Source organism: Oncorhynchus mykiss, chromosome 8, assembly GCF_057628025.1.
Source record: "Oncorhynchus mykiss isolate SJ-2025 chromosome 8, ASM5762802v1, whole genome shotgun sequence".
Taxonomy (NCBI): Eukaryota; Metazoa; Chordata; class Actinopteri; order Salmoniformes; family Salmonidae; genus Oncorhynchus; species Oncorhynchus mykiss.
The window spans coordinates 5,434,743-5,449,921 of record NC_143029.1 but is presented as its reverse complement, the minus strand read 5'-3'; the positions used below and the strand labels follow the sequence as shown (position 1 = coordinate 5,449,921).

Sequence of the window (15,179 nt, the reverse complement as noted above, 5' to 3'; positions counted from 1 at the left end):
ATACAGTAGTAATGTGGTGCCTTCAGTTATATACAGTAGTAATGTGTTGCCTACAGTTATATACAGTAGGAATGTGGTGCCTACAGTTATATAATAATGTGGTGCCTACAGTTATATACAGTAGGAATGTGGTGCCAACAGTTATATAGTAATGTGGTGCCTACAGTTATATGGTAATGTGGTGCCTACAGTTATATAGTAATGTGGTGCCTACAGTTATATAGTAATGTGGTGCCTACAGTTATATAGTAATGTGGTGCCTACAGTTATATAGTAATGTGGTGCCTACAGTTATATAGTAATGTGGTGCCTACAGTTATATAGTAATGTGGTGCCTACAGTTATATAGTAATGTGGTGCCTACAGTTATATAGTAATGTGGTGCCTACAGTAATATACAGTAGTAATGTGTTGCCTGCAGTAATATACAGTAGTAATGTGGTGCCTTCAGTTATATAGTAATGTGGTGCCTTCAGTTATATACAGTAATAATATGTTGCCTGCAGTAATTTACAGTAATAATATGTTGCCTGCAGTAATATACAGTAATAATATGTTGCCTGCAGTAATATACAGTAATAATATGTTGCCTGCAGTAATATACAGTAATAATATGTTGCCTGCAGTAATATACAGTAATAATATGTTGCCTACAGTAATATACAGTAATAATATGTTGCCTACAGTAATATACAGTAATAATATGTTGCCTGCAGTAATATACAGTAATAATATGTTGCCTACAGTAATATACAGTAAAAATATGTTGCCTACAGTAATATACAGTAATAATATGTTGCCTACAGTAATATACAGTAATAATATGTTGCCTACAGTAATATACAGTAATAATATGTTGCCTGCAGTAATATACAGTAATAATATGTTGCCTACAGTAATACACAGTAATAATATGTTGCCTGCAGTAATATACAGTAATAATATGTTGCCTGCAGTAATTTACAGTAATAATATGTTGCCTGCAGTAATATACAGTAATAATATGTTGCCTGCAGTAATATACAGTAATAATATGTTGCCTGCAGTAATTTACAGTAATAATATGTTGCCTGCAGTAATTTACAGTAATAATATGTTGCCTGCAGTAATATACAGTAGTAATGTGGTGCCTTTGGTTTTGCACCCAGTAGTCAGATTCTGTACAGGAAAGGCCTGCTAAATATATACATAAAGGTGGGCATAAAGGTGAACAGTGGTAGGTTAATTGGTGCTGAGAAGGTAAACATCCTGAGCGTCACTATTACTGGTGACAAACGGTATTTGGTACAGTGTGTCACAGTGTATAGAGAGGAATGACATTGCAGCATGGTTGACAGGTACAGAGGGATTAGATATAGTGTCCCGCAAACAAATAGGGACAAACTCAATACCACACACGGTCTATCAGTCATCCACACACACACACACACACACACACACGAGGGGGCACAACATACGTGAGGATGACTGGGGGGGTGGGGGGCAGGCCCCCCCGGCTGCAAGTTGGATAATATTTTCATTTTCAAACCCCTTTTTCCTTCAATCTAGAACAATAATAATTTTGCTTAATTCTATGGAGAAAAAAAAACATGTTTCTACATATCTAAGTATACCTCTTGAGCTGTCTTTATCCTCCTGTTTGGTGTTTCTCAATAAAACACATTGATTAAATGCTCCTCTGCATCTCTGCTAAATTCTGGGTAAAAGATTGAAAGGAATTTGAGTCTTATTCAATCAATTTAGTTATTGCTTGCTTTTCTAAAGTCTAAACCAACTTTTCCAGCAGGCATGCCTGCTCAGATAGTTAGACTGTGTAGGCTACTTGTTTGATAGGTAGTTATGAGTTTGGGATCTTGAGAACCTATCTGTGCTAGCTAAAGCCAACTTCATAAAGTTAATCAAAAGTTAAACGGTTCATTGCGGGAATAAAGTATATATAGTTAACATATAGAGTATTTAAAACATAAAGTATATATGACCTATAAAGTTTTTACAGCATTAAGTATATATAACATACCGAGTATTTCAATAATAAATGATATAAGCAACATATAGAGTACTTAATGCATAAATGATTTATAACATATAGAGTATTTAAAGCATAAAGTATATATATATATATATAACATATAGAGTATTTAAATAATACATTATATATATAACATATAGAGTATTTAAATAATACATTATATATATAACATATAGAGTACTTCATGCATAAATTATTTATAACATATAGAGTATGTGAAGCATAAAGTATATATATATGTATATATATGTATATATATATAACATATAGAGTATTTAAATAATACATTATATATTTAACATATAGAGTATTTAAATAATACATTATATATATAACATATAGAGTATTTAAATTATAAAGTATATGTAACATATAGAGTATTTAAATCATAAAGTGTGTATATATATATATATATATAACATATAGAGTATTTAAATGATAAAGTATATATAACATATAGAGTATTTAAATCATAAAGTGTATATATATATATATAACATATAGAGTATTTAAATTATAAAGTATATATTACGTATGGAGTATTTAAAGCATAATGTGTATATATATATATATAACATATAGAGTGTTTAAATTATAAAGTATATATTACGTATAGAGTATTTAAAGCATAATGTATATATATATATATATATATATATAACATATAGAGTGTTTAAATTATAAAGTATATGTTACGTATAGAGTATTTAAAGCATAATGTATATATATATATATATAACATATAGAGTGTTTAAATTATAAAGTATATATTACGTATAGAGTATTTAAAGCATAATGTATATATATATATATATATATATATAACATATAGAGTGTTTAAATTATAAAGTATATATTACGTATAGAGTATTTAAAGCATAATGTATATATATATATATATATATATATATATATATAACATATAGAGTGTTTAAATTATAAAGTATATATTACGTATAGAGTATTTAAAGATATATACAAATGTCATGACGTAGTCTACTCAAATATTTGAAGTAAAATTACTTTCTTTAGAATATTTGTAGTACTGCTCTGAAATAGACAAATCGTTGCTGTGTTTGAAGCATAGTAAATAACCAAGTATCTACGAGGTGACATTTTGTGCACTAGCAGATAAGGGATTATTTCACACTATACAAATGATATCAACAGATACCCGAGTGGCTCAGCGGTCTACGGCACTGCATCTCAGTGCTAGAGGCGTCACTACAGACCCTGGTTTGATTCCAGGCTGTATCAAAACCGTCCGTGATTGGGAGTCCCCTTAGGCTACGCACAATTGGCTCAGCTTCGTCCGGGTGAGGGTTTGGCCGGGGTAGACCGTCATTGTAAATAAGAATTTGTTCTTAACTGTCTTGCCTTGTTAAATAAAGGTACAAATTTAAAAAATAAAAAAATATGAAATAGAAAATATACTATGACACAAAATGATTATACCGATATTTTAAAAAGTATATTATATACATATATACATCTATATGAATGAATGTACTAATTTACTAAATGTTCTTAAACAATTTCTGTAATTATTCTTATACATACCCAAAGTATGTGAGTGTCAGTAAAGCAGAGGATTTAGAGGGCTTGAAACAGTACAGTTTACAGTTCCCTTGATAGCATCGCCCTCGCACATCCCATCTAGAGTTTAATAGCACTGAGAGGATTAGAAGAGGACTGGCCACCCCCCGGGACCTGGTTTCTCTCTAGGTTTCTGCTAAGGAGTTTTTCCTAGTGCTTGTATTTTTTTATTTATTTTAATGCTGAGTATCTGTAAAGTACTTTGTCACAACTGCTGAAGTGAAAAAGGCTTATCATTTATAAGATTTGTTATTCTGAAGCTGCTCTTCGTGAGACCTAATTACTTCAATGTGTTAAATGAGATAGCTTCTCTCTAGACATGCAAAGGTTAGGTTAGCTATTTATTTTCTTATTTTATCTTTATTTAACTAGGCAAGTTAAGAAGAATTTCTTATTTTCAATGACGGCCTAGTGGGTTAACTGCCTGTTCAGGGGGCAGAATGACAGATTTGCACATTTGTCAGCTCAGGGATTTGAACTTGGAACCTTCTGGTTACTCTTACCACTAGGCTACCCTGCCGCCCCAGCTATATGGATCATCCCTACATGGTCTTCTACCACTCCGGTCTGGTTTTGTTGGGTTTGTTAATTAGTTTAAACGACTTGTAATGAGTTAATTTAGTTCAGTTAGAGAGCTTCTCTCTACACATGCAAAGGTTAGAATATACTCTACACTTGGGATTACCCATGTGACTTCCACAATTTCAATACAGTTTACCTATTTTTAATGAGCTAGTTTTGTTTTCTACAATATTTTATTAATTAACATTTTAAATGGGAAGAAAAAGTAGACAGTGACTGTCTGAAGACCATATGAACAATTGTAGATAATTGTTTAACTGGCAAATATGTATTCTACTTCTTATAAATGTAAGTTTTACTGCAGTGTGGCTGAATCAGGGTCACGCAGAGTATTTCTATGTACTTTGAAACTAAAGTAAACACCTCACACACATGGTTATGGAATTATAAAAACAAGTCACCTGTACCATATCAGATAAATGAATCAAATGTTGAGTTTTATCCCAATATTACACTTTATATACATCACAGAGACTGAAATATAACAACAACAAAAAAACAACGTTTTGACATAGAAACACCAGATGTTTATAAATTATGAGATTATAGCAAATATTAATACAATTCCACACATGACGCCAATAGGTCATTTGACTGCAGGAAAGGTCTATAATGTATCGCAAGGACGCTTCACAAATGCTGCTGTTTTTTTTTAAATGCCGTGAATCAACATTTGCTATAAATATAAATAGAGTCAATATCAACTCGTGTTCATTTTGAGAGAGCAATAGAGAATAGTCGTTATCCAAAAGTGATAATGTCATTTCAGAAGTTATTGCTTTTTATTTTTTTTTACATGTATATTAAAACGTTATAACATTTAAATTAATTTCCTATGAGCGCTGAATTAAACTTTTCCTTTATGAATGTCTTTAAAACACAAAGTATTTTTCCCATTTTCAACAAAACGCACACAGCGTACAGGAACTACTACACACACACACACACACACACACACACTCACACACACTCACACACACACACACACACACACACACACACACACACACACACACACACACACACACACACACACACACACACACACACACAAACACACACACACACACACACACACACACACACACACACACACACACACATACACACACACACACACACACACACACACTCACACACACACACACACACACACACACACACACACACACACACACACACACACACACACACACACACACACATACACACACACACACACACTCACACTCACACACTCACACTCACACTCACACACTCACACACACACACACTCACACTCACACACAATACAACGTTACAGTACTTGTAACGGTTTGATAAAACAGGTGCAGGCAGAGCTGTAAAGTGGTTGTCTGGCTATCAATCCATTAATCTGGGTACTGTTACTCCCAGAGCATCGGGGGGGGGGGGGGGGGGGGGGGGGGTGAACCCTGATCCCAATGAAGAGAGTGGTGGGACAATTACACTCGTCCCTCCAACACACCTCCTAAGTAAGGTTCTACTTGTACTTTGTGGTCGACCTAACTCTCCTAATTGAGTTTAACGGAAATATTAAATAAATGTATAGAGCAAATTGTCAACTCTGAGGAAACAGCGATTTAACATTTAATGACCAAAACCTTATTGCTTTCACTTTCTTAAAAACATTGAAAACAAAATGAGTGAATCTATAATAGAGAAAAAAAAGAGAGAGAAAAGCGTTGCCACCTACTGGTCGTGATGACGGAGGGAGACATTTCAAACAGTTCAGAAACATCAGTCAGTCCAGTTTTGGCATTTCAGGAGAGAGAAAGAGAGTCAGTTCCCAAGTCTCATCCTCATTCCTCTGACAGACACAGCAGGGGCAGGTGAGCAACTTCCTGAGAACAGTCGTTCAGTCTGTTCAGCGGTCTCTTCACACTTCTGTCCTGTCCTGCTACTCACTAGAAACACCTCTGGATCGGCCCGACAAGCTTCGCTACGCACAGGTAGTAATACTGCAGGTTGAGTGTCAGAGGAGAAAGAAAGAGGAACTGAAGAGAGAGACAGAGACCGAGAGAGTGAGATGGAAATAGAGAGAGAGAGAGAGAGAGAGAGAGAGAGACAGAGACAGAGAGAGAGACAGAGAGAGAGAGAGAAACAGTGAGAGTGTGAGATCGCAGCACACTATGGCTGAAGTAGTCAGTGAGAGAGTGGGCTCTTTAAGATGGGGGGGGCTTGATGAATATGGAACAGCTGCTGTTGGCTGGCTGGGAGGGGGCCGACCTTACAGCGGCCAAGGGGGTTGGCAAGCGACACCAGGGGGAGGGGCTAACCGACAGCCAGTGAGAGCCCAGCCATTCACAAGGGAACTCAGTAACACATAAAAAACACACACAGATACAGTACACACACACACACACACACACACACACACACACATACACACACACACACACACACAGATACAGTACACACACACACACACACACACACACAAACCACATACATAAAGACTACAGACCATCATAACAGCTATCATTCTAAGTGTAATTACTACAATTTGTTTTAACCATTTAAACATTAAATATCCAACCGGTCTGGAGCTGATTTTCTGTCCTACTAGATCATTTAATTGCACTTAACTTGGTGTCCCAGGTCTAAATCAGACCCTGATTGGAGGGGAATCACCCACCTGGTGCCCCAGGTCTAAATCAGACCCTGATTAGAGGGGAATCACCCACCTGGTGTCCCAGGTCTAAACCAGTCCCTGATTAGAGGGGAATCACCCACCTGGTGTCCCAGGTCTAAACCAGTCCCTGATTAGAGGGGAATCACCCACCTGGTGTCCCAGGTCTAAATCAGTCCCTGATTAGAGGGGAATCACCCACCTGGTGTCGCAGGTCTAAACCAGTCCCTGATTAGAGGGGAATCACCCACCAGGTGTCCCAGGTCTAAATCAGACCCTGATTAGAGGGGAACAATGAAAAAGACAGTGGAACTGGTTTCAGTTACATAGGGATCTCCTCCATTCCCAATAGAGACATCCCTTAATTAACCCCCTTCTGAAAATGAACACACCAACATACAAAAAAATACAATTTCCCCACAGGATCTGTTTAGTTTTACTTTTGTACAATTTAACAGTTGCACAGCAAATTATTGCATAACAATTCTCATGGCTATCTATCTTCTCATTATATGCTTTACCAGAACCATTGACATCAATAGAAGCTTTATTCAGAACTAGTGACATCACTAGAAGCTTTATTCAGAACTAGTGACATCACTAGATGCTTTATTCAGAACTAGTGACATCACTAGAAGCTTTATTCAGAACTAGTGACATCACTAGAAGATTTATTCAGAACTAGTGACATCACTAGAAGCTTTATTCAGAACTAGTGACACCACTAGAAGATTTATTCAGAACTAGTGACACCACTAGAAGCTTTATTCAGAACTAGTGACATCACTAGAAGATTTATTCAGAACTAGTGACATCACTAGAAGCTTTATTCAGAACTAGTGACACCACTAGAAGATTTATTCAGAACTAGTGACACCACTAGAAGCTTTATTCAGAACTAGTGACATCACTTGAAGCGTTCTCAGATCTAGTGACATCACTAGAAGTTTTATTCAGAACTAGTGACATCACTAGAAGCTTTATTCAGATCTAGTGACATCACTAGAAGTTTTATTCAGAACTAGTGACATCACTAGAAGCGTTGTCAGAACCAGTGTATGGGAAACTGTGCTGCTATGCTGAAAGGGCTCAGCAGTAGTTTACAGGGCTAAAATCCTTCTTGTTCGCTTTCATCTCCCCTCCTTTACTATGGACATTTTATAGACCCCCAAACTCCTAATGAATTACAAACAACCCAGACAGCATTTCACAGTCCACACGCAATATAAGGACATCCTCTTCCCTGTCTGGGAAATCGAGAGCAAAACAATCAGATGAAAATAAATGATGGAGGGATGGAAAAAATATGATCATAGCTGTCGTATATATGACTGTAGCAGTGTGGCTTGAACATAACTCACCACTGTAGCAGTGTGGCTTGATGATAACTCAACACTGTAGTAGTGTGGCTTGATGATAACTCAACACTGTAGTAGTGTGGCTTGATGATAACTCAACACTGTAGTAGTGTGGCTTGATGATAACTCAACACTGTAGCAGTGTGGCTTGAACATAACTCACCACTGTAGCAGTGTGGCTTGATGATAACTCAACACTGTAGTAGTGTGGCTTGATGATAACTCAACACTGTAGTAGTGTGGCTTGAACATAACTCACCACTGTAGCAGTGTGGCTTGATGATAACTCAACACTGTAGTAGTGTGGCTTGATGATAACTCAACACTGTAGTAGTGTGGCTTGAACAGAACTCACCACTGTAGCAGTGTGGCTTGATGATAACTCAACACTGTAGTAGTGTGGCTTGATGATAACTCAACACTGTAGTAGTGTGGCTTGATGATAACTCAACACTGTAGTAGTGTGGCTTGATGATAACTCAACACTGTAGTAGTGTGGCTTGAACAGAACTCACCACTGTAGCAGTGTGGCTTGATGATAACTCAACACTGTAGTAGTGTGGCTTGAACAGAACTCACCACTGTAGCAGTGTGGCTTGATGATAACTCAACACTGTAGTAGTGTGGCTTGATGATAACTCAACACTGTAGTAGTGTGGCTTGAACAGAACTCACCACTGTAGTAGTATGGCTTGAACATAACTCAACACTGTAGTAGTGTGGCTTGAACAGAACTCCCCACTGTAGTAGTGTGGCTTGAACAGAACTCACCACTGTAGTAGTGTGGCTTGAACAGAACTCAACACTGTAGTAGTGTGGCTTGAACAGAACTTACCACTGTAGTAGTGTGGCTTGAACAGAACTCACCACTGTAGTAGTGTGGCTTGAACAGAACTTACCACTGTAGTAGTGTGGCTTGATGATAACTCACCACTGTAGTAGTGTGGCTTGAACATACAGTGGTTCCACATTTAAAAGTTGCGAGCTTGCACCGCGGGACTTATAGGTACCCAGCGTCACGGCTTCATTGCTCCAGACCACCACAAGGAGGAGTTAGAGCACACATTATACATTTGGGTTCCAAGGTTTTTATATGACCAATCATATTGAGGTTCCAATGAGGAATGTTGACGTGAGCCACCCTTGCCTTGTGGCGTTCTTCAAACAAAGATGGCTGACAAAACATTATGGTGGAACCAGATGTAAGTTGTCATAACGTCATAACGAGTCAAGCAAAACATTTACAATTGATAGGAATATGTTAGTCAATGTAGAGACAAACGTTTTTGCATATTTTTTTTTTGTCATAATGTTAATTTTACGAAAATCGCTATTTAGCCAGTTTCCTTACTAACTAACATTAGCCAGCTAGCTAGTGTTAGGAGAATTAATTTGTAATTTGTGTTGTTTCATGTTTTAGGGACTCCGGAGAAAACAAGCAAACCAGGCTGTCGTCTTGTGAAACAGTGGATGTGAAGAATCTAGCTGGCTAAAGCATTTACTGCAAACTGAATTTACAATTGTGTAAGCTTGCCTTGCAATGCAGCTGAAGTAACGCAGCTAGCTCACTATTTACTTGTTTATTGTGTAGCGGAGGATAAAAATAACTGTACGCCTATGGATGTGTAGCTAACTACAGTATGTAGCCGATCTGTGTATGGACCCTGAAACGTTAGGTTCTGAACTAATATTCATACCAATCTATGAACCTCAGCTATCATAGTTGTTGTATCAACTTCAAGTCTGAATGGCATTAATGAAGCCTATGGATTGAGTAGAATATAATAACTTTCTTGTGCCAAGGATGCAAATCCTATATACACATGTACTGTAGTTATTACCATGCATGAGATCCCCACATTGTAGCCTGTACACTGAATATATGCACTGATCATGTACTGTAGTTATTACCATGCATGAGATCCCCACATTGGCGCCTGTACATTGAATATATTCACTGATCATGTAACTCTTCCTTGGCAAATAAAGGTGCGGTTCAGGTACGAATCTCTGAGATCTTTTTCAGTCATATCAAACTCCATTATTTGAATGATGCTGTGTCTGCATGTATGTATTACAACTATACACTTCAACCATGTTTACCTCTCCTGCTCCTGGGACATCAATGATGACACAAGGCTGATTTGTAATCCATATATACAGAAAAGAACCCTATGCATATCTAACTCCCTTCATCTGCATTAATCTGAGGACACAGGAGAGTATTTCAATGAGATACCTCATTTCAACCAGTGGAGAACGTGAAACACTGTATTGAAAAAAGTTCATTATCCAGGTGTTATAAACACATAAATGCAGTATAATTATGATAATTGTAATACTATAAATACAAGTTCAATCTGTAGTTTAATGCACACGTGGTGTGCATTATAAAACGAGGAAGAAAGACGAGGTGGTGTAGAAGACAGAAAGGGAAAGAGGTAAGAACAGCGGCAGACAGCTTATGATTCATGAATTACAGTGCTACCCTAATATTCTCTCAGTTCATCACAATTGCGATGTCTCCTAACCAGCCTTGGGGTCCCCAGTTGGCCCGAAGGTTATCTTAAGAGCGGGTGAGGTGGCGATGACGGGACTGGCTTCTTCTCTCACATCTAAACATACCTGCAGACGAGAGACAGAGGGTTAGTGAGAGAGAGAACATGAAAACATACCTGCAGACGAGAGACAGATGGATAGAGAGAGAACATCTAAACATACCTGCAGACGAGAGACAGATGGATAGAGAGAGAACATCTAAACATACCTGCAGACGAGAGACAGATGGATATAGAGAGAACATGAAAACATACCTGCAGAAGAGAGACAGATGGAGAGAGAGAGAACATCTAAACATACCTGCAGACGAGAGACAGATGGATAGAGAGAGAACATCTAAACATACCTGCAGACGAGAGACAGAGGGTTAGTGAGAGAGAGAACATGAAAACATACCTGCAGACGAGAGACAGATGGATAGAGAGAGAACATCTAAACATACCTGCAGACGAGAGACAGATGGATAGAGAGAGAACATCTAAACATACCTGCAGACGAGAGACAGATGGATAGAGAGAGAACATCTAAACATACCTGCAGACGAGAGACAGATGGATATAGAGAGAACATGAAAACATACCTGCAGAAGAGAGACAGATGGAGAGAGAGAGAACATCTAAACATACCTGCAGACGAGAGACAGATGGATAGAGAGAGAACATCTAAACATACCTGCAGACGAGAGACAGAGGGTTAGTGAGAGAGAGAACATGAAAACATACCTGCAGACGAGAGACAGATGGAGAGAGAGAGAACATCTAAACATACCTGCAGACGAGAGACAGATGGAGAGAGAGAGAACATCTAAACATACCTGCAGACGAGAGACAGATGGAGAGAGAGAGAACATCTAAACATACCTGCAGACGAGAGACAGATGGAGAGAGAGAGAACATGAAAACATACCTGCAGAAGAGAGACAGATGGAGAGAGAGAGAGAGCATGGTTAAGCACTGTTTTTTTATTCTAACACGGTCAGTCATCATAATCATCAGGAGGTTAAATGCAAAGCTGACCTTGTGGATCATTAAATTGTTATGGGCAGGTGGAATGGTAGCGTCCCACCTGGCCAACATCCGGTGAAATTGTAATACCTCAAAATAAAGCTTAACTTCTTGTTAATCCAGCCGCTGTGTCAGATTTCCAAAAAGGCTTTACAGCAAAAGCACACCATGCGATTATCTGACGACAGCGCTCCGCATACAAAAGCATAAAACACATACTTCAACCAGGCAGGTGCGCCACGAAAGTCAGAAATAGCGATGTAATAAATGCCTTTCCTTTGATGATCTTCTTCTGTTGGCACTCCAAAAGGTCCCAGATACATCACAAATGGTCCTTTTGTTCGATACTGTTCTTCTTTATATCCATAAAAACTCAGTTTAGCTGGCGCGCTTCTGTCAATATCCACCCAGTTTCCCTCCATAAAAATGCATACAAAATGAATCCCCAAACGTTACGAATAAACTTTTCCAAACAAGTCAAACAACGTTTTTTATCAAACCTTAGGTACCCTAAAACGTAAATAAACAATAAAATTTAAGACGGAGAATCGTTATTGTCTTTCCGGAGAAAAATACCAAAGAACGCGCTCTCTTCCACACGCTTGGAAACACTACAGACAAAATAGGAGCAACTTAGAAAAACTACAATTTATGGCTCATTCTTCCAAAAAACAGCCTTAAACTCTTTCTAAAGACTGTTGACATCTAGTGGAAGCCCTAGGAACTGCAATCTGGGAGGACTTGGCCTTATAATAAAAGTGACAGCCATTGAAAACAGTGGTAGGCTAAATTATTTTGGGGGGGGTGGTTTGTCCTCGGGGTTTCGCTTGCCATATCAGTTCTGTTATACTCACAGGCATGATTTTAACAGTTGTAGAAACTTTAGAGTGTTTTCTATCCAAATCTACCAATTATATGCACATCACAGGCCTGAGAAACAGGCAGTTTACTTTGGGCACACTTTTCATCCGGACGTGAAAACACTGCCTCCTAGCCCAGAGAGAGCAACTACATCTCTGTCTGTATTTCAATGTAAAGCATATCTTTAACAATACTTCCTGTTGACCCGACCAAGTGACCTCTCACCTATGATCCTGCTGTGCCCTCTGTGTCAGCCAGTTCAGATGCGGGAGGGGTTCACCAAAACAGTTGATATAACCTAGAGGATTTAGGGAGAAGGGGGATAATGATGAAGTGAAGAAGAGAGACTGTTATTGTGTGTGTGTGGTCTCATCTGGTGTCCACACTTAAGTGGCTACAGAGTACTTTATGCAGAAAAACAGACACATGAGGACAAACAATAGAAGATAATGTCCATAGAATATACTGTACGTGACGCAGACACCTCTCGGAGTGTACCTGAAACATTTAAATATAGAGGGCTATGTGTCTCACCACTTGGTTATGGCTAACCCCCAGGGAAATGTGTCTCACCACTTGGTTATGGCTAACCCCCAGGGAAATGTTTCTCACCACTTGGTTATGGCTAACCCCCAGGGAAATGTGTCTCACCACTTGGTTATGGCTAACCCCCAGGGAAATGTGTCTCACCACTTGGTTATTGCTAACCCCCAGGGAAATGTGTCTCACCACTTGGTTATGGCTAACCTCCAGGGAAATCGTGACTTAGCAGCAACAGATAGTCCAGTGAAAATGGCTGTGTTTATGTTGTGTAAATCTGAAAATTAGCAGCTGACATCTTAAGTTTTTTTTAAATGAATGCATGTGAGACAGGTTCCATGTACAACAAGACTGGCAGAGATGAAGAGAGAAAAAGAACAAACAACAGTTTAATGGTGCCTCGACGCTCAATAGAACTAATAGGAGGTGTCAGGGTGAAACTCTAAAATAAGGCCTGTTTTTTTCACGATTACTTCAAAATGACGGCCTTACCAGCTCTGCTAGGGCGTGTAAAATGGTCAAAGGGGTCTCATTTGTGTCTGGAAGTAGCTAGCAACGTTAGCTTGAGTGCTTGACTGCCGTTGTAAGGCCAGAATGCTCAAATCAACCCTACTCCTTGGACCGAACATCCAGTGTGCGCTCCGAGAGCGAAATGGTCTAAATTTACAAACGGACAATTTTCTCTGAATGGAAACACCATAATATTAATCTTTTTTTTTTTTTTAAATCAATCTCATATACTATGTTATTACAAAAAAGGTTTTGAATTCTCTGGTAATGCCAATACGGAATACTATCAAATGCTTCTCAAAGATGCCCTCTGGTGGTCAAACTAGCAATAACTTGCAGTAACAGAAGAAATGGCTGAGAATTAAGTGACGTGCTACAGAAGGCTGCAGCAGCACGCAGTATGACGCAACTTTTAAAGGAGTAGTCACTGTAACTCACCACTGTAGTAGTGTGTGTCCAAAACAAACAGTCAGGGAAGGATGGATGGACAATGTTTTCCCCTTATGAATATTGATCCTAGATGCCTAGATTCCTAGATGGATAGATTCCTAGATGGATAGATAGATGACTGCAGACAGACAGACAGACAGACAGACAGGCAGACAGACAGACAGACAGACAGACAGACAGACAGTATTTACCCACAACAGATAGCCCTATTTGGTAAAAGACCAAGTCCATATTATGGCAAGAACAAGCGTTGCCACAATATGAAGTTTACTTCGCCAAATACATTTAAACTCAGTTTTTCATAATTCCATTCATTTAATCCTAGTTAAAATTCCTTGTTTTAGGTCAGTTAGGATCACCACTTTATTTTAAGAATGTGAAATGTAAGAATAATAGTAGAGAGAATGATTTATTTCAGCTTGTATGTCTTTCATCACATTCCCAGTGGGTCAGAAGTTTACATAAACTCAATTAGTATTTGGTAGCATTGCCTTTAAATTGTTTAACTTGGGTCAAACGTTTCGGGTAGCCTTCCACAAGCCTTCCCATTTGCGTGAATTTTGGCCCATTCCATCCTGAAAAAGCTGGTGTAACTGAGTCAGGTTTGTAGGCCTCCTTGCTCGCACACACTTTTTCAGTTCTGCCCACACTTATTTTCTATAGGATTGAGGTCAGGGCTTTGTGATGGCCACTCCAATACCTTGACGTTGTTGTCCTTAAGCCATTTTGCCACAACTTTGGAAGTATGTTTGGGGTAATTGTCCATTTGGAAGATCCATTTGCGACCAAGCTTTAACTTCCTGACTGATGTCTTGAGATGTTGCTTCAACATATCCACATCATTGTTCTACCTCATGATGCCATCTATTTTGTGAAGTGCACCAGTCCCTCCTGCAGCAAAGCACCCCCACAACAGGATACTGCCACCCCCGTGCTTCACAGTTGGGGTGGTGTTCTTCGGCTTGCAAGCCTCCGTTTTCCTCCAAACAACAATGGTCATTATGGCCAAACAGTTCTATTTTTGTTTCATCAAACCAGAG

The 15,179-nt window shown here is 38.6% G+C and overlaps 1 protein-coding gene across 1 annotated transcript in view; it reads right to left on the bottom strand.

Annotated features, from left to right (window-relative positions):
* LOC110538345 (steroid hormone receptor ERR2-like) overlaps positions 1–6,363 on the bottom strand; it is a 103,556-nt gene extending 97,193 nt beyond the window's left edge. The window contains exon 1 of the mRNA XM_036984605.2: positions 5,922–6,363. The gene's annotated coding sequence lies outside the window, so the exon portion shown is untranslated. The remainder of the gene's footprint in view (positions 1–5,921) is intronic.
* Positions 6,364–15,179: the final 8,816 nt, after the last annotated feature.